Genomic DNA, 14,232 nt, shown 5'->3' on the forward strand with positions numbered 1-14,232 from the left:
TCTGTAAGGAGGGGATAGTTGTAATGCCCAAAATTTCCTAATAAGGTTTAGGACCTTGATTAGGAGGTCGAGAGGGCCATAATTGATTTATTATGCCATTAAATGAATATATGCATGTTTATGTGAATTATATTATAATATGATGATATATACATGCATGTGGGTCCACAATTGTTTATTAAACTGTTTTGGAGATTTGGGTCGTTTAGAGCATAATTGTGTATTGGGTGCATTTTGTGATTCATGAATGAGATCCCATCATTATGGAGATATATTCGAGTTATTTGGCATGAGACGGTCATATATAATGGATTAGCGGTTTTGTCATAACGGGGTCAATTATTGGGTAATAAGAATGTTTATTTGATGATAAATTGAGAGTATTTGAGACCAGGAGGAAATTTTGGAAGTTTTGACTATAATATCCTCGGGGGTGTTTTCGGGACACCGAGCACTAGGTTTTATTTGAGGTTACTTAAGCTTGAAGTAGCTTGTCAGATAGAACCGTACGTTAGAAATCATTTCCTTTCTCCTTCGTTAGCTCATTTTACCGCTCGAAGCCTTTTTGAAGAAATCTCGAGTTCTGGGAGTCGGAATCAAGCGAGGATCGAGGCATAGAGATCCTAGGAAAGATTAGAAGCATCTTAACCAAAGGATTTGACGGAAAACAAGTCATTTGAAGGTAATCTAAGTTTAAGTTTTGAGATTTTAGAGTTTCTAAGCTTTGAATTGGATTTTGTGAATCGTTGAGTTTTTAGTTCATTTGAACCTTGGGTTTTGATGGTTTTGGACCATTGGGAAGCTTGGGAACTTTGATTTAATGATTTGGTAATGTTTAGGTGTGTTTTTGGAGGATTTGGGAAGTTGAAAATTGAGTTTGGGCGTGTTCTGGGTTGGGCACTGCGGCCCTGTTCTTGGAGTGCCGCGGCCCTTGCTTCAGGAAGGGTTGGGGGCCGCGGCTCTTGAGCAAGGTTGAGCCCGTTTGAGTGTTTTGGCCCCGGGAACATAGTTTTAGGCCTCAGGATTGTTCCTACTACTTGGATTAGTTTGGATTGATGTCCCGGAGGTTAGATATTGGTTTGGGAACCTATGTTGTTCATTTTATTGATGGTGTCCCTTATTTGGTTATGATTAGGTGACCGCTAAAGGACTTAAAGTCAGATCGTTCTCAAGGATCATTCTTTTATTCATTCTAGCTCGAATCAAAGGTAAGAAAAATGCACCCCATATGTGACATGCATGGTTATTCTTGATGCATGTTGGATGTTTAAATGTAAACATTGATAGCATATTGAATGCTTGGCAATCTTGCTCATTTGCATATGATTATTATTGAGGCATGCTGGATGATTAAGTGAGATGCATGTGATGCAGGAGAAACATGTGATTAAGGCATGCCATGAGTATTAACTGTGAGATTGATCAGAGCTTGAGTCTCTGTGTTTGTGCATGATTATAATTGTGCTAGCAACTGTTAAGTAATCATGCTGAATGCCTTACGTTTGAATATTTGACATATGACATATGTTTGGTAGCATTGCTTACTTGTGCACGGTACTGACTCATTAGTCAGAATTGGCAAAGGTGTTAGTATCAACTGTGAAGCTGTGACTCATTAGTTAGGTTCGGCAGTGGTACTGGGCACTGGTCACATAGTGCTGACTCATAAGTAGGATGGCCTTAGCGTGTTCAACGCAAGCCAATAAAGATTAAATCTAATCGATATCTGCATTGGATGACTCAAAGATCATTAATGTCGGACCGACCTCAAGTTCGATGAATATTATAAGCATTTGTGTGACTTACCTATCAGTCACTCATCTGTAAAGTTAGAGGCTTACCTATCAGTCTATTGTTTGTTTAAGGCTAGTGGCTTACCTAGCAGCCACTCTTCTATTTAAAGTTAGAGATTTACCTATCAGTCTCTTGTCTGTTTAAGGCTAGTGGCTTACCTAGCAGCCACTCTTTTGTTTAAATTAGTGACTTGCTTGTCAGTCATGCAGTATGGTTTTCTAGAACCTCAAGTGATATTTACCCATCTGTTTAAGAGCTATAAGCTCTGTGTGATTATAATGATAATCATTTGATAATGTTTATATGCAATACTGTGTTTTCTTGCTGGGCTTCGGTTCACGGGTGCTATGTAGTGCAGGTAAAGGCAAAAGAAAGCTGGACCATCCTTGAGTTGGAGAGCTTAGGTGACGATGTGTACATATGCAGCTTCTCGACCGCCACGGCCGAGGTTTGAAGGAAAGGAACCAGGGCTAAACCCTGTTTTGCCGCTTAGATCGGCTGGTTGTAAATATTTTCTTGTAATAGCCCTTTAAATTATATTTTTGGGATCCCATTGTATACAGTAAACGTTCTAGTGAGACATTATATCTTAACCAAAATTTTTAATCCCTAAACCACTAATCATATTTAGTTACACGTTTATGGCCAAATGACTCGATTAGCGAGTTTAGCACTGTTTGCAATGTGCACCGTAACTATCCCTGGAGTTGGGACGTTACACTCGACATCCGCTCGGGCATATGGCATAGCCATTTAAGCCTATGCCTAAAACTTACCCCACCAAAAACCATAAAAACTCCTTGTTCAAATCTCCCAAAAGTATTTTTAGAGATTTATTTCTCTCAATCTATCTTGGGGAAAAATTGACTTCTCTGCACAAAGACATTTTTTCACTATGTAGTATTTACTTTGCATGCATTTGTTCGGGTTTGTTTAATTCACTCCAGGGACTCATCGTTGTTAGTCATGCTCAACAACAGAGTTTCCTACTTGACCAATGATATATGCTCAGCTGACCAGGGAAGTTGTATCTGCTCTTCCGACCAGGGAAACTTTGCACCTGATCAGCCAAACTTTGCACCTGGCCAGTAGTTTACTCTTTATTCTTGTGAAGACAATTGTTGCTTAGCAGCTTTGATATTTTTCTCGTACAGCTGAGCTGTTGGCATTTATACTTTACTTTTCTTTGTTAACTTAAAACATTCTAAGTCTTTTTAAACTTAAAAAGTTATAAGTTTTTTGTGAATTGTAAAGTCACTCTGATGTATGTCTTATATTTTCGCATGAGTACTTAGTTTTCTAACTTTGAAATTCTAGACATTTCATAAGTCCATAGTAAGTATACTTTCTCACACTCTTATTGCTCTAACATATTATGAGCATAATATTTATTGTCACACGAATATCTGCTTCTAACTTGAAATTTTAAAAAATTCCAAGTTACTTAAGCTTTGTCAAACAAGTTAGCTTAATGGCCTTTTTGGACTTCGAAAACTTACAAGTCAGCCTAAAAACAGACATCTTAACTCGTGCTCTTATTTCCTGTGTTAAAGTATATACTAGTATACCCCATGTGCCCCCCAAGTGATCGAGGGTTGAAAGACTCTTAGTCACTTGCTACTTGACTGAATCTGTTCGAGCAGTTAATTACTCGTGAAACACATAGAATATATGGAAAATATTCGAGCACTTGAACACTGCTTGACTGTATCGACTAGTTGAACACTGTCCGATTTTACCGACCAGTTGAACACTGTTCGGATAATTAACACACATGCACATTTGTAGCAAGAATCAACCACACTGCGCGCAATCTCTTTTATTACTTGTAAATTAAAAAAGGACAATACTTGTCTAATAACGAGTCTTAAACAACAAAAATTGTTCAAAAATAGCTGACTGGTCAGCAAATAACCAACTCATAAACCAAATTTAAATAACAAGTTAAACAACTTGAAATTAAACTACCACTCTGAAAGCGATATTTAGTGATAATATATCCTCCGATGCTCGCCGCTCCAGTGGTTTCTGATCCTACCACTCCTGCTCATGTCGAAGTGTCTCGGCATACCTCTCCCTTGCTTAGTTGCTATCCTCAGCCAAGTGTGGACCTCCACATATAGTGTCTAAGGTAAAGTCCATAGGCCCGGGCTGCAAGGGTGGAGATCTTTGTCGTTTGAACCCAGGATTGCTGCTGCCTCCTTCTCCTTGGGGTGTCTCTGCCTGGTACTTTCTCAACTTGCCCGGCCGGAGAAGAAATTCTATCTCGTCCTTGAGGTGATTGCATTCATTCGTGTCATGACCATAATCTCCATGGAAACGACAAAACTTATTCATATCTCTCTTCCTCATCTCTTTCCTGATGGGTGGAGGTTTCTTGTAGGGAACATCTTCATGACTAGCAAGATATATCTCCGCTGGGCTAGCCAAGAGAGTGGTGTAATTAGTGAACTGAGGCTCATACTTGGTTGGCTTTTCGTTTGAACTCAACTTTGCTTTCTTTTTCTCATGGTGGTCAGACCCGTTATTCCCACGTTTCTTTCCATCATTCTTAGGAGGGTTAGTTGATATGCCCGGATTGTTTATGCCATTCTCCTCTTTCTCGATTGCATCATCCAATTTCATATACTTATCTGCTAGGTCAAGAAATTGTTGAAGTGTTGAAATTGGATTTCTATGTATACTATCCCACAAAGGGCTCTGATAAGTTATCCCAGCGGATATGGCAACCATCTTCCCCTCGTCTCCTACAACAGTTGCTCTATTGGCTTCTCTCATGAATCTCTGTATATAATTCTTTAAAGGCTCATCTTTTCCTTGTTTGATATCTGCCAAGTGGTTGGCATAAACTGGTGGAGTCTGGGAAGTGTTGAATTGTATACAAAACTCCTTCCTGAATGCTTCCCAAGAGGTAATGGAGATCGGCTTAAACTTCCAATACCATTCCTTGGCAGTATCCGACAATGTAGTCGGGAAAAATCTATACCGATAATCGTCACTTACCCCGAGCAATTCCATCTGGTCCTCAAATTTCCCAACATGTCTGATGGGATCTGTCTTTTCTGTATATATTGGCAGAACCAGTGCTTTATATTTTGCCGGCGGCTGGGCTGCTCTAATCCGGGCACAAAATGGGCTGCCACTCCGGTGGTCTATCGCATCTATCCCGGAAGGTCGTTTTGACAAACTTGCACTGCAGCTGTAGCGACCCAAAATTCGCTAATAAGGCTTGAGGGCCTTGATTAGTGTGCCAGGAGGGCATGTTGGGATTTATGTGTGATTTTATGAGTTAAATGCATGGTTATGATTTAAAGCATGTTATATGACTAATTGAACATTCGAGATGCATGACTGCGTGGTTAGTATGCATGTTAGGTGAAATAAATATGCATGTGGACCCCGCTTGCATGATAGGGGTAAATTGGTAATTTTAGCCCGCTGAGGGCATATATGTGATAATTGTATTCTGTGAATTGTACCACGTGAGTGTGGTGTTATTATTGTGATGCACGTGCCGTGACGGTCCTAGAGAGCAAATTAACTTAAGAGTCACAACGAGATTTTTATACCCGGCTCGGGAGGAGCCTAGGGGTACCTCGGGAATTTTATGGCTAAGTTGAGATTTAGCGGGTAATGGTTATTGGTGATTGAGTAACCTGGGTAACCATTAGTTACTGCTGTGAGTAACAAGTTTAGTTGGAAAATGGTAGAATTGAAATATTAGTGAAATGACTAGAGTGCCCTTGAGGTTTAGTTGGCAAAAGGATTATTAGGAGGGGTATTATGGTCATTTGACAAAGTTCAGCTGGGTTAAAGGGGTACACGGTTTGGGCATTTGGGTTATTTGATGGCTTTGTTAAAAATAAAGAGAAGGAAAGTTAGGGCAATGAGAAGAAGAAGAAGAAGAAGAGGAGTGAAGGAGCTGAAATTGGAGACTTAGGAGATGAATCAAGGAAGCTTAGGGTGGGATTCTTCATTCAAGGTAAGGATTTTATGTAATTTAAGGCTTGTTTCTGTTATGGTTTGAGGAATTTAAGCATGGTTTAAGTTTGAGTTTTGGGTTTTATATTTTCTGAAGTTGAAAATCAAAGATGTGGATTTTGGGGATTTGATTGTGTGTTTGGGTTTCTTTAATGATGTTTCTGAGTTGTTAAATGGTCTATGTGGGGTTTTGAGTTGATTTTGGGGCTTAGGCGTGAGTTTGGGAGTGTTTTGGATGATGAAATGCAGAGGAAAAACCCAGTTTTTCCTGGGTTCGCGAAGGAGCGTCGCAGCCCTGTTCTTGGGCGCCGCGGCGCGAAGTTGTTTGCAGTCAGGGGGCTTTCTGACTTCTTTGGGCGCCGCGGCCCTTGCGGGTAGCGCCGCGGCGCTACGCCTTTTTCAGGATGGGAAATTTTGCAAATTTGAGCTTTTGCTCCGGGGGTTCGGGGGATGTTTCCAATGATTTGTTTAAGAATTTGGGAGTCCCGAGAGTGGGGGATTGGTCCCGGGAAGTGGTTTTGAATTGATTAGTATTAAAGGATGTTTTATGTATGTTGTGACTAGGCTATTGGAGAGGCTCGTGCTAGATGACCGTGCTCGTGACTTTGGTGCATTGTGAAGCTCGGGATACAGGTAAGAAAACTATAGCACCCGTTGGATAGGGCATGGGCCCATAGTGTGATTGCGGGGCACGACCCTATATTGCATGATGAGATGATTGCAGGGCACGGCCCTATATTGCATTACATGTTAGGGTGCAGACTTAAATGAATTGATATTTGTTTGAATGTTGTTTGATTTTATTCTATATGTGATTATAGTGAAATGAACGGCTATGGCCGAGGGCGGCAAGGCCGAGAACGGCAGCGGGGCCGAAAGTAACACTTAGCACATGGGATGCTTATAGTCAGGGTAGGACCCAGTGGATACATGTGAGATCCTTACGGTGAGGACCGAGACCCCAGGCTTCGGTAAGGCTTCTGGGGCGGCATGGCCGTGTTTGCTTAGTCTATTGGTTGACTTGTTTATCTGTGGATTGTCTGATATGATTAACTGTATAATTTGCATATGTTATGTACTGCATGAGTTTTCTTGCTGGGCTTTGGCTCACGGGTGCTCCGTGTTGCAGGTAAGGGCAAAGACTGAGTCAACCAACCATGAGTATGGAGAGCGTGAAGCGATGCGTACATGTTTGGCCTGCCCGACTGCTTTGGTTGGGGGTTTATTCGAAAATGGCTGTAATAATCTATGATTTTTAGAACTGATCAACTGTAAACTTATTTCAAGATGTAACTAGTTTTCAAACCTTATTTTGGGATCCCAAATGTTTAATACTAGAAGTTTTTATTGAAACAACGCATTTTCAAAGATTACAGCCTTAACTTTTAATTAGTCACACTTTCGTTTCAAAACCTCGGTTAGCGAGTTAATTGCACAAAGTTTTCTTTTAAAACTCACTTGGTAACGGCTCTAAGGAAGTAGGGCATTACAGCAGCTGTTAGCACGTCAAGCTAGGCTTGGATGGCTGGTGCAACTGATGAAGTTCCAAGGTCTTGACCGGCTGGTCGGGCATTACCATCTGGTGCACTGTCGTCAAGTATTTCTACTTGACTGGCAGGGCGGTTCAGATTTTTCCCTTCGATCGGGACGGTCCTCCTCTAGTTGGTGATAACGTCCCTCAGATCCTTCCAGGAAGCATGCTCTCCTGCCCGATCGAACATCGTACTTTTTTATTTTTCAGAGGGCTTACTACGCAGGACTTGCGCTCTCCCACTACGCTGCTGGCCGGGGTGCAGTGAAGGCCTTTCGATATGCCCCGGGCAGTCTTTTCCTCCTTGTTGGTCGTTTCCCTCCTTTTCCTTCGACTGGTCGGTGTGATGACTATCAGCCTCATCACGACCATGCCCATCTTTGAATTGTGAAGTCCTCTTATCTCGAGGGGTCCTGGTCTGATCCTCCTTGGGTGGAGTCTTTTTACTGCCCGATCGGTGACTCCCTGATCTAGAGGTTTCTGATCGGTGGCTCCTGGAGGGGGTTACAGAGTGCTCCCTTTGCATTGAGGTAGTTCTGGATCGGTCCCCATCATCTTCCCGACCATGGGGGTTACTCCTGCTTCTGTCCGGTCCCCGAGAATTAGCTCTGTCAGTGGTCCTCCGACCAGCATTATTATTTCTTGCTCCCTGGGTGGCTGCTTGTGCCGTGGCTTGAGCATTGGCTTGGTCCGATTGGGTAGCCGCTTCTAGAGCAAGTGCTGCTTCACGATGTCTCCGGTCGACTTCCTCTTGTCGTTGTCTGAGCTCTTCGCTTCTGGCTTCCATATCGCGCCTTTGCTGCTCTAACACTGCTCTCTGCCTGGCCATCTCTTCAGCGAAAGACTCCTGCGGAGCATTGAATTGCACCATCTCCTCTTGGAAAGCACCTATTGCTTCCTGGAGTTGTTCAACTTCTGGAGTGGTCTCCTCGAGAAAGACCCTGGGCTCAGTCTCTGGGTTCTGCGGTCCAGGACCTTCTGATCTAGCAGGCTCTTTTGACGTGTCTGACTTTTTGGATGCCACACTGGTATTCTTGGGCGCCATCTTGATACGATAGTCGTGTGTTTCTTCTCTTCAGGCTCTCAATGAAAGCACCAAAATGTTGACCACGATTTTGGCCAACGACGAGTAGACGTCAAAACTACAATGAACCTTCAATAGAAAAATATGGCACAGATAATTTTATAGTGGTTCAGCCCCAATTTATTGGTAATAGCCTAATCCACTTAGAGTTGTGATATATATCCTACACTTAAGATCAGATGAACTTGAGCCAACTGAGTTTCTTCAGTGTAAGTAGAAAAATACATAGTTTCTCTCTCTAAAACTCTCTTAGAAAATGCCCCAAGAATACCCCAAGTAACAGTCCCAAAATCTCCAAACTAGAGAGTTTTTCTCCGTCTAAAAAGATCTGATCCCCCAAAATGATGCCATGAGCCATTTATTTATAGGCTCATGGATGGTACATCAGATATTCCCTTTGACTGGGTCATTTCTGTTACTCTCGCAATATTTAATTAATAGTAATATTTAAAATACAACAATATGCGATTCTTTGGGATAATATGAGAGATTCCCGCGAAAGTATGACCGATTCTAGCTGAAGCCGTTACTGGGATCTCTTGCGTAGCAATGATTTGTTTAGTCAGTCCACATCACACCCAGAAGGAAAATTGGAGGGCCAAAACACTTCTCTGGTCGGCCAAACCCTCACTGGTCGGCCAAGACAAGTGACTGGTCGGCCAAACAGTCCTGACTGGTCGGACAAGCACATGACTGGTCGGACAAGCACCTGACTGGTTGGACATGCACATGAATGGTCAGTCAAAAATCTTCACCGGTCTACCGGATCACTCCTAAGCCAGATTACCCAGCCATTCCTTGCCATTTGTCACTTCTGATTGCCACGTCATCGAACTGAAATTTTGGGGATAACACATATTGCACCCCAGGTTTCCCTAGCCAAATGGCATGCATTCCGCACGCTTATTTTCGTCCCCGACGTCCTTAGGCCAAGCTTTCAGATTAGATATAATCAAACATATCGAATGCATAATGTACAATCAGATGCAGCATATACAAGCAAGCCTAGCCAAATAATCACAAGTATAGTCATATTCATATTTATTAACAGGACCTGAGCCCTAACCACAACTAGGGTGCAGTTTTCTTACCTCGAGTTCTATGAGATAGACGATACAACCTCAAGTACGATCCTGATCTCGAGCCTTGCGATAATCTAGTCACAACATAAACATACTCTTATTAGGGATTGACTTCAAATCCCGAGCCTCACCCCAGACCCTATTCTTAAGATTATTGTTCCCAGTTGTCGGGACGTTAGAAATGTCCCCGAGCCCCCAAGTGGGCCACCAAATGGACTCCCAAACTCCTCGAGCCCTAATCCTAAAAAAAAAATCAGCAAAATCACATTTCAGGGCATATGGCGCAGTCATGCCTGCAGAAAGTTTGGGCTTTCTGGGGTACTGGCGCGGTTGCGCCCTAGCTTAGTGTGGTAGCACCACTAACTATGAAACCCAAAATTGAGTTCAAAATCCCCACTCTCTGAGACACTAGCGCGATCACGCTAGGTCGCTAGAAACCCGAAAACGAGCCCAGGTTCTTATGTTCTTCCCCAAATCGAGCCCTTGTGATTCCCCTGCATATCAGACCCAGAAAATCAACCCAAGACTGACTTTTCAACAGGTTTTGGCCACAAAACAACCCATAAGCCAATACTACGACATCAAAACATCAACATAGCATCATTAAAAACATTAAACATACTCTAGAATCACAATTCATAAGTTTGAGTTTCAAACTCAAACTTTCAGCTCATAATCCAACAACTCTAATTTTCCAATACCTTGGTTTGTAACCCAAATTTGAAGCTTGCACAAGGTTACAACACACATTCCCACCATCAATATACACACTTACACGGCCTAGCACCCTAATTTTCCTGAAATTAAACCTAAACCCCCAATTAACCCAAAAACACATAAACATAGGTGAAGAACATCAAAATAATTTACCTTAGGGGTGAAATCCTTGATTTCCAATAAATGAAACAGGTCCTAGCTGTTGCTAAGCCCTTCCTTAATGCTCAATTTCTCCTCAAGCTTCCTCAAATCTCCATAATTCTTCTCAAACTCAAGACCTTTTCCTTAGCACCCTAAAGCACTTCAAGAGAGAACCAAGGAAGAGGGAAAAAATGTGCAAGTGTATTCCCAAGAGCTGCTGCCCATTGCTCGTGTATAGGTCAAATGACCATAATACCCTTACTCTATAATCCTATTCAAAGCATCCCCTAAGGGCAAATTAGTCATTGTCACTAATCCCACTAAACCTCAATTTACATCCCTACTTTCCCAATTAGATTACTAACCCTCCAAATATGAATATTTCCGCCAATAATGCTCCACTAATTCCCAACCTACGCAAAATTACCAAAATACCCCTTGGCTCACCCCGAGCCGGGTATAAATCTCCGTTGTGACTTTTTCGCCAAATCGCTCTAAAGAATCAACCTAAGCCAGTTATCGCAAATATATCAACATAATAATGTGATCTCAATCATATAACACATTTATAATTATACTCTTAACAAGTCAAAATTGCGGAAATGCAATTTTTCACAAAAACGGGCCCACAATCACATTTAATGCACATATGCATGGATAAATAGTTATATCTTAATATAACTCATATATTTCACATAATCACATATAAAATTAAATCCATATATAAATCTATTTATGTCATCCAAGTACACTAGTCAAGGCACTAAACCTTATTAACAAATTTGAGACATTACAGCTAACAGCGATTTCAGCAAGAAATTTAAGGTTTTGGTCTGAGTTTCGTGAGAGACAAAGGGAGAGAGGGGAAGTGATGGTTTTGGTCTTCTTGATATAATGGAGAATTGGTAGGGTATTTTGAGTAGATGGAAAATATTTAGCATCAAAATGAAATAATGAACAGTGATGGTATTTTTTTTTGGTAATAGTAGACTATTAAGCATAAAGAATAAAATTTCCCTTTGTAAATATTGGAATCATGCATGATTGTTTTCTTTATATATTTATACAAAAATTTGTATGTAAACAGAGGTTGGTTGCTTTAACGCATGTATACTATGTTTATAATAATAGTTATTATTATTTTAAATGAAACTGCATTAATTAACAGAGCAGAGCTACAAAATGTGATGAGGAAAATCAACTTTGACAGCATGACTCACACAGGGGAGAAACCCCTATCAGTATCCACCAACAACAAGATGACTTCGACAAAGAGGCCATTTTAGTTAGCTAAAGAGTGAGTAGCGGCATTACCCTCTGGCCTCACATGAGAAAAACCAGCAAAGTTACAATAAAAAAGAACAAACAAAACATCCCTCAAATAAGCTTGGTTGTTGGACTCAGGCAGTCTGACTCAAGCACAACATTAGAGATATTCAGCTTCTTGGCCAACCGAGCACCAAGACATAGCCCTTAAGCTTCAGCTGCATTAACAGACTGAGGAAGCTGGTGCCAATCATAAGCAGCCCCAAAGACTACACCGTTTGAATCTCGACACCATACGAAGAGCCATGGTTGCCAATGGCAGCATCAGTATTTATTTTGACGAAACTCTCAGGCAGGGCAGCGGAGTCCATTTGATATTCTTCGGAGGCAGTATTTTGAAACTCCATCAGCAAATCTTGAGACCACTCAGCAAGAGATTACATACATGCCAGGACATCACAACAAAATGTTCAAACTCTTTAGTGGTCAGCAGCGAAGAAACCTGATACAACAAACCCCATTTGGTCCTAACTGGCTTTAAATTCCATCTTCTCATAATAGTCATAACAGACCCAAGCTTTTTCCACGTAAGAGCAGTTCCATAAGCAGTGGCAAATGAGCTCGGGGGCTAGCCCACATCTAAAGCAGAAGGTGTTAACATGATACTTCTATTGGCAAGTTTCATATGAATTTAATTAGTTTTTTTTTTTTTTTGCTGAAGTGAACTCCAAGAATTTAATGATTTAAAGGTACACAAGACTGGCAAACTAATTTGTATAAGCTAATGATCGATGTGACAGTAAAAGACCGTAGATAAAGTCAATTTTATGGTTTTAAAGCTAAAATGACTTCTGTGCTGCCATGGATGACCAAACCATGCTAAAATTCTACATAAACATTCTTGGATTTTTTTTTTTATATAACTCACTTATTCTTACTTTTTAATCAGTCAACTTTACTAAATAGAAATTAAAGCACAGGGAAAAGGAAAGTGTTAATAGAAAGTTTGATTTGAGAGGGAAAAAAAAATTAATGTTCTATTTAGACAATTCTATTAGAAGTTTCATATTCTTAATGGTTTTCTATCCAAAGAGTTTTGATTTTGTTTTTTACCAAAAACTTGACATTGGGTTTTCATTATTTTTTGAGATTTTTCTGTTTTCAAAATTGTATCACCCAAGACATTAAGAAAAAGTGAAACATAAAACACCCCAGAGAAAGAACACCTAACAAAAATAAGAGAAGATTAATAAAAAAAAATGGAGGGAAAGAGGGGTTAGATGGAGGAGACTCAGATTCGCCTTTTCTCAGACAGAAATAAAGGGAGAAGAGAAACAGCTACCTATGGCTGAGAACGACGCCGGAGCACTTCTTGGAAAAAGACTAAACCATACATTTTCCGACGGAGAATCCGAGTCGGCCAGCCAAGCAACTGAATCTTCTTCTCCCTCTGCCTGATGCACGGAGATTATCATCACTGTTAGGTTTACAAAACGAGGAATAAGGATTTAGGGCTTATTAATCCGAAAGAGTATTTCGAAGCATAGATGCTCAAATTTCCCATAAATATATTAATAAAAACAACATTGTGGAAGGCAACAGGCTCAGAGTTACCAGTCATTCAGGCAACGAGAAAGGCCGCTACCAATGGCTGTGACCGGCGACGGCCGCCAGGCAACTAGATCCTTCTCGTTGCCTGATTTTCAGGGCTCAAAACATCATCACCGCCTCTGAGCTACACACTTTTTATATAGAAATATATATAGACTAGATAAAAGCAACATGCGAGATAGAGATAGAGAGAGAGAGAGAGAGAGAGAGTTTTAGAGAGATGTGGTGTGAAAAATCATCAGCTCCGCTGCGATCAAGGAGAACGGGTGGCCATTCCTCTCAGAACGACCCGACCCGAACAGGCTTGAGAGCAAAACCTCATTCTTAAACTAATGATGCCGAAACACACTGAACTCTGAGCTTAGTTATACCCATAAATTCTATTCCGCTTTTGCCCTTATTGCTAATTCTGGGATTGGAGTATAGGGAGGGTTATGATGGTAAATAACAAATATAATTTGGATATCACATCCAACTCTCAAGTATAGGAAAGGGATTGTTGATGTTTATTTTGTCAATTTTATTTATCAATTTTTTGAAAATATTGTTTAAATTGTTAATAAAATTTATGTGTAATTAAATAGAGAAAATAAATGCATTTGACTTAGCATTTTTCTTATGCTAAAAAATAGTGTGGACTTTGGCTACAAATATTATGAAACAATTTCACCCCTTAAGTCCTCCCTATGAAGACCATTTCTTACCACTTCATATTTGATGACAATCTGAGCCTAAAAAACTTGGGTTTGCCTCCTCATATCTTTCATCACCGTTTTTTTTTTCCGCTAACTGATGAAATTCAAGCAGAAATGAACTTAATTTGTAGAAGAAGAAAATTTGTATACACTGGAGGGATTGGAACTGCTTGATATTAATATGTGACAAGGGACCTATAATTAAGTTTATGACATGGTTTTTTTATGTAGACAGTTTAAAAGGGCAAAAACTAGAGCTGGGTTAACTGTAAACAAGCAATAGAGATTGAAGCTTACAAGTTACCACTGTTCCATTCTACTCTTTTTCTC

The 14,232-nt window shown here is 40.6% G+C and overlaps 1 long non-coding RNA gene across 1 annotated transcript; it reads right to left on the reverse strand.

Annotated features, from left to right (window-relative positions):
- Positions 1 to 11,441: 11,441 nt before the first annotated feature.
- LOC133782911 (uncharacterized) lies at positions 11,442 to 13,534 on the reverse strand. Its single transcript, XR_009870735.1, has 2 exons — positions 12,939 to 13,534; positions 11,442 to 12,235 (listed from the first exon to the last, which is right to left on the reverse strand). It is a non-coding gene; the product is annotated as an uncharacterized LOC133782911 (long non-coding RNA).
- Positions 13,535 to 14,232: the final 698 nt, after the last annotated feature.

This window comes from Humulus lupulus, chromosome 6 (genome assembly GCF_963169125.1).
Source record: "Humulus lupulus chromosome 6, drHumLupu1.1, whole genome shotgun sequence".
NCBI lineage: Eukaryota > Viridiplantae > Streptophyta > Magnoliopsida > Rosales > Cannabaceae > Humulus > Humulus lupulus.